The sequence below is a fragment of the Bacillus rossius genome, chromosome 8, assembly GCF_032445375.1.
Source record: "Bacillus rossius redtenbacheri isolate Brsri chromosome 8, Brsri_v3, whole genome shotgun sequence".
NCBI lineage: Eukaryota > Metazoa > Arthropoda > Insecta > Phasmatodea > Bacillidae > Bacillus > Bacillus rossius.
The window spans coordinates 7,716,139-7,730,523 of record NC_086336.1 but is presented as its reverse complement, the minus strand read 5'-3'; the positions used below and the strand labels follow the sequence as shown (position 1 = coordinate 7,730,523).

At 34.4% G+C, this 14,385-nt stretch overlaps 1 protein-coding gene across 1 annotated transcript in view; it reads left to right on the top strand.

Moving 5' to 3' along the window:
• LOC134535514 (homeotic protein ultrabithorax-like) overlaps nt 1–9,336 on the top strand; it is a 788,056-nt gene extending 778,720 nt beyond the window's left edge. Inside the window, exon 3 of the mRNA XM_063374651.1 lies at nt 7,024–9,336. The gene's annotated coding sequence lies outside the window, so the exon portion shown is untranslated. The remainder of the gene's footprint in view (nt 1–7,023) is intronic.
• Nucleotides 9,337–14,385: the final 5,049 nt, after the last annotated feature.

Sequence of the window (14,385 nt, the reverse complement as noted above, 5' to 3'; positions counted from 1 at the left end):
CTTCTTTTTTTGCCACTAGATTTTCCTGCGCTCCAGGATTTGAATCGGATGTTTACATTTTGGCGCACAAACCAACTCCGTGGAAGGTTTCTCGAGATTATTCCATGGAAGGTTTTTCGAGATTCGAACCTGGAGGTCTTCAAGAAGTAATACCGAAGTGTACATCAACGAAACTCGCAGTGATGTTATTAACTGGCTTGGCACGCACCGAGAATCATGGGTAATTAAAGGATGCATAGATGTTCGCGCGTCATATTTGGGGATAATACTAATTTTTAATCCCACATCAGTGATTCCAATGTTGATGTTACATAAAAATTCTGATTCATAGTTCTTTCTTAAGAGCCACAATAGATTAGTTTTAGACATAAATCGTGCTAGAATTAATCCATGAATCGATCTTCACTCTTGGTTCCTATCGCTGTTGTACAATCACATAGATTTCTACTGTATGCAGAGGCTACCCACATGTTCTGTAGTACTGCGTACTATCTGGGGCAGTTTTGTTCATTACTGAAGAATTTATGTTTATCACAGAATGTTGTTATGGCAACATTAATTTCGTAAGTAACCTTCATCCATTTCAAAATAAATATAAAAATTACACAGAATATCGTTTCTACTAAAATATTACAATCTTTCATTTAGTTGACGATACATAGATAAGGTATCATACCAGTGACGAGATTGTGTTTAAAAATGATTAAGAGATCGAAAATACTTGATTTTCTGTAGGCTATACTTGGATATGGCGTAGGCCGTTTAACAGTATCTTCAATTCGAACACAGTTTGTAGCGAACTACCAAATCGACCCAGGCTTGTGAGATCTTGGGACTCGCGCATACAAAGTGTGATGGGTCACTACCCAGTCGTATAAATTACTTGCAAGATCAGGCTTATCCTTGAGTGATTTATTAATATGTATCTGCATTAACTAGAAAATATTATTTTTGCCCCACAGAGAGAGGGCTAGGTTTTTCTTGTTTTTATCTGAGGTTCAAACCCTTACCAGTGTACCAATGCGGTAACGAATGTAAGGTATTCGAATAGAATGTGTGTTGTTTGCGTTTATATTCTGATATGAAATAACTATATCGACCCGATTATATATGTAAGGTATAAAACCAAGGATGTCACCAAAAAAGTTCAAAATACGTACCTTTTTTTAAAAAAACGGACATTTAATATTAAATACATGAATTCGACACCACAGGCAACATGTATCTAGTCTAACCTGGGACAGAGCTCTCACTATGAAGCTCCATCAGAGATAAGTGGAGTTTTCATTTATTTTTATTATTATGTAATTGTTACTTTCTTAACTGAGAAGATGCTCCTTCTGACACTATGTTTCTAAGACGTGTTAAAGCAAATCAGCAGAAATGAATAGCTCGGCACTAATGAGTAGAATGATTTAAAAATAGCGATATTTATCGGTGCCAAGTCAGACTCCAGAAACGCTTATTATCTTTGAAAGATTTGTGCAATGGGAGTGCATGACTTGATGTAAGCTTTTGGACATACGCCATTGCTAAGCACATGTATGTCTGTTGAAGAAAACTACAAGAAACACAAAAGACAAAAAAAACACAAATTAAGCAAAAAATTGCTGTTGTCAACAACAGCATTTTTTTTTTTTTGGGGTTTGATATTTTTGTGCTGTCATCATTTGTGGTTTTTTTTTTCGTTCTGTTAGTCCATTTTTCTTTGTTTTTATTTGTTTGTTGACCATATTCATGTTATGGAATATTATGTGGTGTATATATCCTGTTGACAACAGCAATGTTTTGCTTGATTTGTGTTTTTTGTCTTTTGTGTTTCTTGTAGTTTTCTTCTAGACATACATGTGCTTAGCAATGGCGTATGTCCAAAAGCTCAAATCAAGTTCGAAAACGCTTGCTTGTCAAGTCAGGGTTGTGTGTCCCGGGGCTGCTGCCACATTTAAGAGGACAGGCCAGGTCGCATCGTGAATGAATGACGAAAATACGCAAAAACAATAATTGAATCTGAAAGACTTCACAGAATTCGACGGGGTTTGTTTTGTCGGCTAGATATTTTCATTGAAAAAACTTGAATGTACAGAAATAGTCAATAAAGCGTACAGTTTAAAAAAATTGCATACCGTTTTCCATAAAAAAAAACTAAAAAACAAAAAAAATTATAAAAAAATATGTACTGTAAAATTATTAAAATCACATAAAAATATCTATATCAACCAGCCCTTAGAATGAAATATATTTGAATTTTATTTCGTTTAGGATTGCATAATAGAATGTTTTAATAAGTTAAAATTAAATAAAAATTGAAATCTTTTTCGTTTTAAGATTTGTTTAACAGAGAGATTTTTCAATTGTGATTATAGTAATCATTCAGCCATGATGTTTTCATATTTGTTTATATTTTGGTTTCAAGCCTTTACTTGATAAAAACCAGTTTGCAATTTCTTTAAAAGAATATATTAATTATACACTATATTGACTATTTATGTACGTTCAGGTCTCCATAATGAAAATATCCAGCAGATAAAACCAACCATGTCTAATTCTGTCAAGTCGTCCGGATTATAGTATTGTTTAATATTCTCGTCATTCATGTAGGATGCGACATTTCCAATTCTATCAAACGTCTCTCCGGATCACACATGATGTAAAATTTTCATCGTAGGTGTTCTTTATCGGCTTCAAGAAGTGTTAATTACTTGTGGTTCAATGACCATCAGCATTCTAGACTGTCGCCAAATAATATAGCGAGGATATTGCAGTTGTCTTGTGATTGCGTAACTACTTCTTCGCCTTGTTCATAACTCGTCAAGTGTTTGCGAATAGCAATGCAGTCCAATCAACAACGTGAAGCATGTTTTCCGGAACATGTCAGGCTTTCCGCACCTCCTCCCTCCATGTACTTGCACCTCAAAGGTAGAATCAGGGAACAGCTGATAGAAGTGTTTGAATAGGCCTATCAAAGCTTCGACACAAGCTTGTTGCCTATCTCAAGGTTCCGTGTTGCTTGAAAGCACGCCCCTCCACCTGACGCCAGGCAGGTTTCTCAGGTACACGGGGACAATCAAAAACGTGAAGCAGATGTGTTAATGTGCTTCAAGTCTACTTTGCTAAGCAATGAGTATCCAACCGAATAATTCGCGGCTCTGCTGACGATAATTACGGCCCGCCTGCGAAACAGGTGGCCACTCTGCCTGCGCGCACTCCAACTACTTGCCTCCGGGGCCAGACCCAGATGCCGTGCGCGCCACTCACACCTGGGCATAATGGCCCGACAAACGGCCGTCCAGGCAAACACGTCCCATCCTTCCCCCATGTCCGTCCCAACTCTTCGCGTGCAACACTCGGGGCATGGCGTCCTTGTCTGGACGCGAATTTACACGCGTTTATTACAGACGATCCACACCCGTGGGATAACTCACGTATAATACGTCTCTCTTTTCATATTCCGGCCGTATTTTTTTTTTTTAACAAAAAGAAATATAAACGTAAGAAAAGTAGGAAAGAGTCCTGAAGGAGGAAGAAAAATGAGTTCTTCCAGTGACGCGCGATATCCTCAACTTTCTTCCTTTTTTCTCTCTCTTCCCCCCCTCCTTCTTCTCATGACCCGTTGCGAAGAGAGAAGATATTTTCTCGCGGATTTACGAGTGGAAGTTTCCCAGAGGAGATATTTTTCATACAATGAAGTTTTGTTGAATCAACATTTATCACGAGATGAGCGTAGGTTTTTATGTGGCTCGGGGCTCGCGCATTGCGTCGGGAGAGCCTGAGCCCAATCCTTAGGCGTCGCTCCTGTTTCCGATAAGTTTTTATATATATATGCCCGTTGGCATATTTTTTTACACCACCTCGCCGCACGTGATACCAACTCTGAATCATTGCCTGCGACTGAGATTTCTACCTTGTAGACCTGGCTTTGAGATGTGAAGTTACGATGCACGAATAATTGTTCAGTTATACTTTTAAAATTTTTAATTAAAATTCAGCTGCGAGGAAGAAAGATTCGAAAATGAATGTATTTTTTTTGGGAGATGTGCCTATAGATCTATGAACATTTTTTTCTTTTACAATGTTTTAATCATCATTTAAGGGTGTTCTAATTGTATAATTGGGCCTCAAAAATTAGTTTTATACTAAAAATATGTATACATGACATTCTTAGAAAAAATTACCCAGAACTACTCAATTAATAGATAATAATTTGGCAGTATAATACCCCTGTTACAAATGGAGTGTTATAAATTATATATCTTTATAAATCAATAATTATGTATGTACCCGTCTACAGCCAGATAGTTTCCGGAATAGTTCAATTAGAACCTGACAGAACAAATCAGTCTTTTCCACTGAAAGCTATTGATAATCTACCATGGTAGATCATTGCTAAAATATTGCTGGTGCAATTGCTTGTGTTTTCAACCTCATATCTAAAGGATTACGTGACAAAACTAATGTTGTAGTGCATTATTTCATAGAATTTCTGATGATGTTGTTCTCGCAGGCAGTAATAAAACCTGTGTAGTTGTCGCAAAACTTATGGAAGCTTAGAGAACTATGAAAATACCATTGAATAATAGCAAGGTTTTACCTTTTAGTTTACAAATAAATTTTAATTTAAACATGCTTGTGGTTTCATAGCGGTAATGTAAAAAAATATATATACATTGTCTTACATTTTTAGGCTGTTTTATAGAATAAATTCAACTGTCATCAGAGTTAAAGATGTCCTTAGTTCACTGCGAGAGGACCTTGGAATACTTATCAGGATATATTGCCGTGCAGTGTATTTTTTTTGTAAAAGGAACAGAAATACTCATGTAAAAACACATTTAGTGTAAATTTGTACATTTACATAAAAACAAATGTATCACTACAAAATTGTGGTAGCAGTTATACTGGGCACATATTCTTACCCGGGCATTTATGCTTTGTGTTGTCCCAGTACATCTAATAGTTTAAGTGAAGTGTAAGCCGTTCCCTGAATAGCTTTCAAGTATTAATTATTGCACATAATAAGCTTGATGCAACAAAATATAGTGCAATTATTGAATATTCAAATATAATTTCCATGGTTTTAAAAATTATGCTTGAATGATATATAAAATAAAATATAAAATTATGCGCTAATTTTCGTAAGACATAGCATCATTTCGATAAATTATTTCAAATATGCCAATATATCCATAGTCATGTGTTGTACAAAGCTACAATTACTTTATTGTAGTATTACAAACTATTTTTTGGCAGCTCGTTTCTAAAGGAATCTTTTATAAAAGTACAGAAATATTATATATCGTTGACATAATCCGATAATAGGATACGTCTAAGTATTGGCAGTAATCTCTCTTACTCCATTAGGCCTTACGTCTGAACTGAATATTTTTATTAACTGCAATATCAGCGATTATAAAATTGTTTATACCTATACTTGTTTGTGTAACATGCTACATTGTTTCCTGTGGATGTAATTTTTATTTAATGCCTAGAGACAGTAAATTTCGCGAAAATATTTAAAAACCAATTGTGTATTGAAACACTTAAGTAATTTTTGTATTTCGAGATTGGTTGAGTGTTTTTAAGTTACACTCCCGTTATCGGCATACAAATCACAAAAAACTCTGTAAGGAAGCAAAGGCTTACTAAATGGCCTGGCCTATTAAGGCAATGGTTTCTCTTGCATACTGCTGCCAATCATAAGGCAGAAAATGCTGTCGCAGACATATCGTATTGCATGCTAGTTATCAATCAGATTGTTTCGCAAAAAATTACTGCCTATATTAATGCAGACTTTAAATTATGGTCAGAATTCGCTAAAGAGAGGTAACAAAAGTTAATGGAATTCTGTTTTGCCGTTCATGAATAATTATTTTTAGGTAATTTTTTTAAATAAAATAGGATTTAAATTATATATGTTTATACAGTGCCAATGAAAAAAAACTTTTTCGGTGGTGAAATAAAAAATAATTCGGTGAGTAACATGAATATTCTCTCCATGATTATTGATTTCCAATAAGTCTAAATCACTTTAGACGGTACATTTTTGTAATCAGTTCGTATTTAATGTGGTATATTCTTGTTCACAATTCCCTGTTTCGCGAAATATTTTTATTAATTGAGCAAGCGAACTTATAAAAATCAAAAACAATATTGTTAAATTCTTTGACCTTTGTAACGTTGAGAAATGGCGCAATTTCACCCAGTTTTTCGTTAAAACTCACTGACATTTTAAGATACGATAAATACTATATAATAAGTAAATTGTTATAATTGTTTAGTCATTTAAATAAGTGCCATATTTTTTGTAACATTATTTAGCCACTTCGATAAAATATTTTAATATATTGTTATTTCATAAATGATGCATTATAGGTGTATGTTTTTACTGCAATTTTATAGTATTGCCTATATTTTACATGCAATGCTTGGAAGTGTACACTATAAATATAAGACTGTTAAAATTATCAAAAAATACAAGATTTTCCCGGGTTTCGCGGTACTTTTGAGTTTAATATTTATAGTTTATTTAGATAAACTTCTATAACATCCATTTTTGTAAAAAACTTTTATAATCACAGGTTATTTGCGACACCATATTCATAGTGTAAAAAATCTAATTATCCATCTAAATGTTTCTGAAAGTCTTTTTCTTTGATTTAAAATTAGATAATTTATACCTAGATATTTTTTATAACCTTGATTGGTACGGATGTTTAGATATTTTTAGAATTCAACATAAGCCACACATTTACCTTTGCTAGTTTGGATTCACAATGGTTGAGTGTGTAATCCACAAAGAAGCAAGTGATTCTTCAAGAAACCATCAGCTCCAGCTGTGTGTGTGTGTCTGAGTGCCAGAGTGACAACCAAGTGCCCCAGTGTTAGCTCCTGCGGAGGCGCGGGACCCGGACGTCTTGAGCATGTCGCCCTGTGTTGTGCTGTGTCTGTGCTGTGCTGTGCTGTGCTGTGTGCTGTGGCGGCGAGCGCGGAGGTCAGTCGCCTGAAGATGTGCCGCTCCCTTTACAGACGCCGCCCCTGCCGGAAGAGCGCGACTTCGGCGCGGACGCCGGCCGCCCCCAGCCGCCCCCGGACGCTATCGCCGCCGCCTGGAGGAGAGACTTTGCCCTCGACGCCAGCTCGTGGAACTGGAATTACTATTAGCGGAGGAAGGTCTTAGGCCCAGCGCACGCGAGACATAACCGCCCTGCCAGCCTGCTCGGAGAACCCTCCGTGCGACGAAAAAAACAATCCAACCAAATTTCACGTATTTCGCTAATTTTGCTAATAAAATACATTACACGTTGTCTACTACAAATAAATTGACGTTGATACATAAAAAGTGCAAAAAAGTATTTATAAGTTTTTTTTAATCTCTAAAAACTTACAAAACTTATAAACATTAATTTTTTTATTAATTCTTATTCACCATTGTTTTAATATTATTATTAAAATTTGAAGCTTTTAATTGGTGCATTTATTAACGCCTTTTGGATGTCATAGAAAATAACCCACCCCCAGGGAGTAATCATATAAAGCTTACGACTAAATACTTACGAGCTCAGATTTTTCTTTGCTGGTAAGCGACAGTAAAAAAATTATCACCTCATTTTTGCACTCAAACTTAATTGGCAGCATGTACTTATGTTCGTATACAACTGCCAGTTATCTCGTGATGTAACTCGCATGGCTGCATGTGTAGCCTTCTAACTTAATTGCGGAATAAAGAGAACAACTATGTCTCGTGTGCGCTAGATGCTCCCTAATTCCGACCACAAAACTGTCTCGTCTGGCGAAGAAACAAGCGTCTCGTCGTCTCTGAAGTCGCGACGGCAGCAAATCTCAGAAGCAAACACTGCAGGTCCGAATCATGAACAACATATATATTTTTTTGTCAGTGCGAAGTGTGCGTGTGAAAAGTGTGGGACAGCGGAACAACGTGTTAAGTGACCGAATGTCTCGGCGACGCCTACTTAAAATTATTCTCACTGCAAACTCAGAACAGCATATTTATTTTTCCTGTATTCGGTTTATGTGTTGGACCCGAAATATAACATGGAACATGAACTATATTTGATAAGCATTCTCATCATTGATGTGCATAGTACGATTATAGTGAATAAAAATATTATTGATGAAACTGTGGCATATATATTTTTTGGGAGTATTTGTGCGTATGGTTATTTGTGTGAATATAGGTTGTATGTTTAAATTAAAAGTAGTCCTATGTACGAGCAACGTGTTAACGTCTTTGTTTTATGGAGTGCGTTGTAAATTATTATTGCACTTTTTAAGGTACAAAATGGCGGTAGTGTTATAAGAGTACTGAAAAAACACATAAGTTGAATAATGCAATCATATTTATGTCTGACTGCGACAGTGTTTAAAAAATGTGAGGGCACACTGAAATGAAGTTCCAAATAATTATGAGCGCTTGTTATTTGTACTCGGTGTTCATCATCTCTGCTAAAAACACTTAAAAAATCTATTTTATCCTTATATATGTTTGTATTGTATTTTATTGGTTACATTTGATAAACATACCTTACATTAATATAGTTTTGAACTTTAATCGCTGTTGTTTGAATGCCGTGATTTAAATATCTGTTGAGATTATTTTGATGTTTGACGTCCACGAATGCACTTGTTTTTAGTTTTTTCATTAAAAATATAATTCACTTTAATTTTATGTAACATCATTTGGTAACTTAAGAATGGTGATTTTTTTTTTTGGAGATGATATACAAGTCATGAGAAAACATAGTGACATGTCTGTCTAAATTTTAGGATGATATTCCGTCGTACAGTGTAATGAATTAGACAAACGAGATTTTTTGATGAAAACGATATACGTAAAATAGTTCAATCACTAGAATAAACCATTCAGTAGGTTGTAAGCGTTTTGGAAAAATTTTGTTTCTAACAAATGATGTATGGCTCATGAGTAAGATAATGCATGCCGCTTTGGCTGTTGAATTGTTCTTGTATACGTCAAAAAAATTGCCAGTGTAAGTGCATGACTCTAGTTTAATTACATAGTATACGTAAAGCAGGCAAGCCATGCCTCAGTGATGTTAAATGTATTAAATTTTTTTGAAGTTTGGTACCTTATATTTTTTAAATCTTTTTTAATTTGTAGATTAGAGGAAATTGTTTAATGTTGTTGATTTTTGTATTAATTTTGTTTTCTTCCATTTTGCTCAAATATAAATAAAAATCTTTGTGCTTACATACCAGTATGTGTAAACGTACATGTATGTGTGACTGTAATTTATTTCAATAAAAGTCATTAGTTTTAAAATAACATATATTTTTTTGTAATGTAGGTACCTCTTTTGTTCAGTAAGATCCACATACGTATTATTTTACATAATATTGTTTAACAGAAATTACGTAGCCCAATTATGCTTCAATCACCTTTTAACACATCCAAAATGTATCACTTAAATTTTTAAGAAACAATTTCAAAAATAAAATGTTAAAATAAATTACTATTATGTATGGCCAGGTTCGCCAAATAGGCAGTCCGTTGTATCTGATTTCTTAAACTTTTTGTTACATCATAAGTGACACGATTTCGAAAAAATCCAACAGAGACTACATATTTCATAAAAGACAACAGCAGGGTCGAAAATCTGTAGGATTCGAAAAGGGGACCGGTTTTATTTGCACAAGTCATCTCAGGAGAGTGTGATCGTATATAGTATACTGCACATAATTTGGCCTGTATCCACGCAATAAACAGAAAACTTTAAAATATAAAGAAAGTATTTGACGTGACAACGTCTAATAAATCGATTAACGCCAGCTGCACGCACGAAAAAGGATGACTCATTGTCCCGTTACACACATTGTCCCGTTACGTGTTGTCCCGTTACGCTCATTGTACGCTTTCGCCGCTTCTATCTCTTTTCAACTCGATTGGAACAACCATCGATTTGACTTTTTCGAGGCACATTAATCTTGATACACTCCCATTAGTTTCTTACTTTTCCTATCATCGTCCTATCCTTAACAGAATAACACAGATTGGAAGAAGTTAAATAGCAAGCATGTATAAAAGTTATAGTTAAAATAATCTGTTCGTTAAAGTAATAAACATATTTGAATAAATGAGTGCAAATAAAAGTAAATTTATCAATTAAATTGTAGATTTCATTTCAGTCCTTTTTATCCATACAAAATAGTGATAATTCAATAAAAATTATTCAATTTTATTCATAAAAGTATGCAATAATTTCATCAATGTTTTGTTATGACGTTGTCACGTTAAACTAACGTCCGTTAACCGACTTTAAAGACAACCAATTTTTTTTCATCATAACTTTTATACTTTTATACTTCGATACATCCCATCCCTTTTTTTCCTCCGTAAAACATAGTTTTGACGTTTATGTTTATGAACCCCGTTTCGCAGTCACGATTTTGCAAGCTTAATTTCCCGCCCCCCCCCCCCCCCCTCAGTGTGTGGTTTGGGCCCCCCTGGGATCTACGCCCATGGACTACAGCATTATGAGAATATAAAAAAGATGAGCGTGTCATTAAACACTCGCCGGTAATGTGCTCACTTGTTGCAAAATAAACTATTTGTTGCTAAAAATAAGTACTTATTTCGCTTTTGCACTGGCGATATTCATTGGTTTGTTGATAATTCTTGAAACACTAATTTTTTTTTTTTGCTTAAGGGTAAACTTTAGAGGAGTTATTTTAAAATCTTAAAACGGCTGTAAATTTTTAAGTAGGTACTATTCATTTTAGAGAAAAACTAAAAAAAAAAAAAAAATGGTCATCTTTTTAAAATGTAACTATAATTATGTTTAACAAGTTGGTACTATTGCTTTCTCAAAAAGATAAAAAGGGGGGAGGTAAGAGTGTAATTAGGTACAAACGTTATAAGTTATACTTCTATGGCATTACAAAAAAAAAACTTAATCTTATAACCTTATTGAGAATGTTAAAAATGTAAGATTCAACATAAAAAAAAATTCATTACGAATTTTTCATGCCATAGAATTTATAGGCAAACAGTTTGTTGTGTCTCTACAGTATGATGAACATTCACTATCTCTACATTTCCAAAATAACTAAGATTTTTAATGCCATGATTCCAACGTATTTTTTTAAATTGCCATTATTTCTTTTTATGACCTTTGAATTATAAAATAAAGTTTAAAATACAATTTGTACTATTATTAAGTTTAATTTTTTAATACTATGCATGGCATGAATCCTACAATGTTCATGAAAAAAAATATACGGATGAATCACGTAGGTTTGTCATATTTTCTGAGATTTCTGGGAATTCCACAGATGAAAGCACCGTGGTTAAACATTTCCGTTTCATAGACTTCCGTACCATTCACGAGATTACTCCTACCAAGTACCACATTTGGACATACGCCATTGCTAAGCAAGCACAACCAATGGGGAGTTAGCTTGTCTGCCATTGGCTGAGCAAGATGTAGTCCATTCTCTGATAAATACCCTCATTTTTCCAGCCCCTACTCAGCCGCACCTGTGTTTTCGTACTATGTGCGTCTCTGCCTGAGGACGGGAGCAGATAGCAGTTCCCGAAACGTCTTTCGTGCTTAGCAATGGCGTATGTCCAAAAGCATACATCATGTCATGCACTCCCATTGCACAAGTCTTTCAAAGATAATACTAAAACATATCGTCATAAAAAAGTTGTAATATGTCAATGAATGGTGTTCTGCAGGATTCACGATATTATTTTTCACAGTCTAGAATGCAAGTATGTCTTTTGACAAGCTCAGGAACTAAAACACATTGAAAACACCTAGAAAAACTTCTGGCCCAATCATGCGCGACCCAAAGAGAATGTGGAATGTGGCAGCAGCCAATGAACACACAGCGTGGACTTTTACACATGTTTGTGGAATACAATGCGAAACTAGAAAATAACACGAATTTTGCAGGTTTTTAAAAACGTGTTCCAATCTTAAGAATAAATTTATATTTACTAGAGGTTTATTGGGTGATCACAGTGGGACTTTACCATCTCGCTCAAATGCTTCAAGTTGTTAAGCACTGCAACGTATCCAAGTGTGCCTAAACTAAACAGCTGTCTAGTACAAACTGTTTTATTTATATCAATATTGACAGACAGCTATTATTTATTCATTGTTTTCTTATGTTCTCGATAGTATACGTGTCTATGAAATTACCGACTATGCATATGCGTAGTTCTGTTACAGGTCATTTGTCGAGACCCCTCTAGGAGGGATTGATATTTATTATTATTACAACAATATCAATCGAGACTAGCTTAAATTAAGAACTCTTAAGTAAGTGACGCCATCATAACGTAAAAATGTAGGAGTTTGTTGCAAATAATAATCAGTGTATTTATTTAGAAATTTTGTTACATCCGTCGGACAAGGGTGACACGATATGACTAAGTCATTTGGTTAAGTCAATTACCTATGGAATTGTGCGTAGGAAGTGTTTAGGAAGAGTTAATAAATAACGCAGTGAGTTGTATGTGTGACTATTATCTATACTTGTATTGGTGAATATAATTGACGCCAACTCTTAAGAACCTTGTCTACACGTAATTGCATTGGCATTTAAGTATTTTTGTGGTCCAGGACTGCCAATAATGTTTCGTTCAGCAATAACATAACAAAATTTAATTATTTCAGTAAAAATTGCAACATAAAGAAAGTCAGGATACTCGAGACCTCAGAGGTCTTTATTTAGTAAGAGATATTTGTGTTCTCTGGCTAAACGAGCTAGTAGGACGCTTCGAACCCTGATAAACTTATTATTATAACATAATTTTTGCAGTTTAGCAGTCAATATAGTGTACATTGTAAACAGAGTGCATTTGGTGAAATTGTATTGGATTCATTTGGAAAATACTTTTGTTTATATTATGTGCCCTTCGTAACTCCTGTTTTTTTAGGGGGGGATTAAAAAAAAGTTTAACTTAGAACTACGTAAGCATAAGATAATAAGGTCCATGTTTTGTTTGAAAATAATTTTTTTTCTGAAATTTTTTAAAACATAAAAAAAAAACATTTTATTAATTGACAAAACCATAACCCCTATTTAAATTATTAATTTAATTAAAATCACAAGGAAAAATACACTTATTTATTAAAACAAATTCCATTGATTACATCACATTGGTTACAATTTTTACGACGAATCTATACACTGCGTGGTAGTTACGTCCGCTTTTGCAGTCAGGTAAGATTAACATACAATGATAACTATTAATGTCAATCAAATTGTGTAATATTTTCTTTCCTTTGCATCGAGTCACGACTATGGTGTCTCGTGTGTGGAAGAACACTGCGTTCTTGCTCTTGCAACTGATGCTTCATTGCTTCCTTCATTCATGCTCGTGAAAACTCCACCAATATCTAATTCATTTTTTTTTCATTCATACATTCACTTTGGACATTAAATTGATAAAAGAGTGTGTTTTCATTAACGTTTTGAGTTATGAATAATTTGATACTCAATATTTTCAAGTGCCTATGGGACATGCATGAGAGAGCCATCAACATAATGATTGACTGGAAGTAAATATTTTGGGATCTTAGTTTGCACATCAAACAATTCAAGACCTTGAAAATCAATTTTCTAGAATTAATGATTGCTAGTTATTCATACTGTGTTAAGAAGACAAGTGGTTTCATTGAACATATAAGCTCTTGAACGTAAACAGTTACATTTATCAGGATACACTAGCATAATGAACAAAAGTGACATACATAGGCTTCGGCTGCTGTATAGCCATCTATTGGGACATAATTGGGAAATTAACAAAAGTGACATAGCTGATTCATAGCCCCTGCGTTCAGAATTGACTCGTTTGAAACAAAAATTAGGCTACATCGGAACCATAATTCAATATATTTTCCAAACCCATTGCATATATCACACACGTTAAAATCATCACCAAAATGCACTAGGTCAATATCATAACCTTCAATATCATCACACAATTTTATTCTTCTATCTCTTCTTCATTTGAAGACGATGATTCCAAAGAAAGATCACTTCTGCATGTCTTCTTGACCTATCATTAATATTTTCTGGATGATGTTCTTCCTTTCATCTGTCACAGTACATCTACTTTTAATCAATATCTTCTAACTGACTACTTAAAAATTACCATTTTTTGGTTTTGAAATGGTGATATCAAAGTACTCATTTCTTGAGGCCCTTGTCCAGCTAATTCGGATGAACATGACTAATAAATTGGCGATTTATTTTTCAACTAGGCCTGCCGCGTAGTGCGATTAAAGAAGGCTGACTTATTTCATTATTTCCTCTAGATGATGAAGGTAGAGGATCAGTATACAAATCTGCATTATTTTGGCATGTGGTTGTAGTACTATAAGTCGATGAGATCTAGGA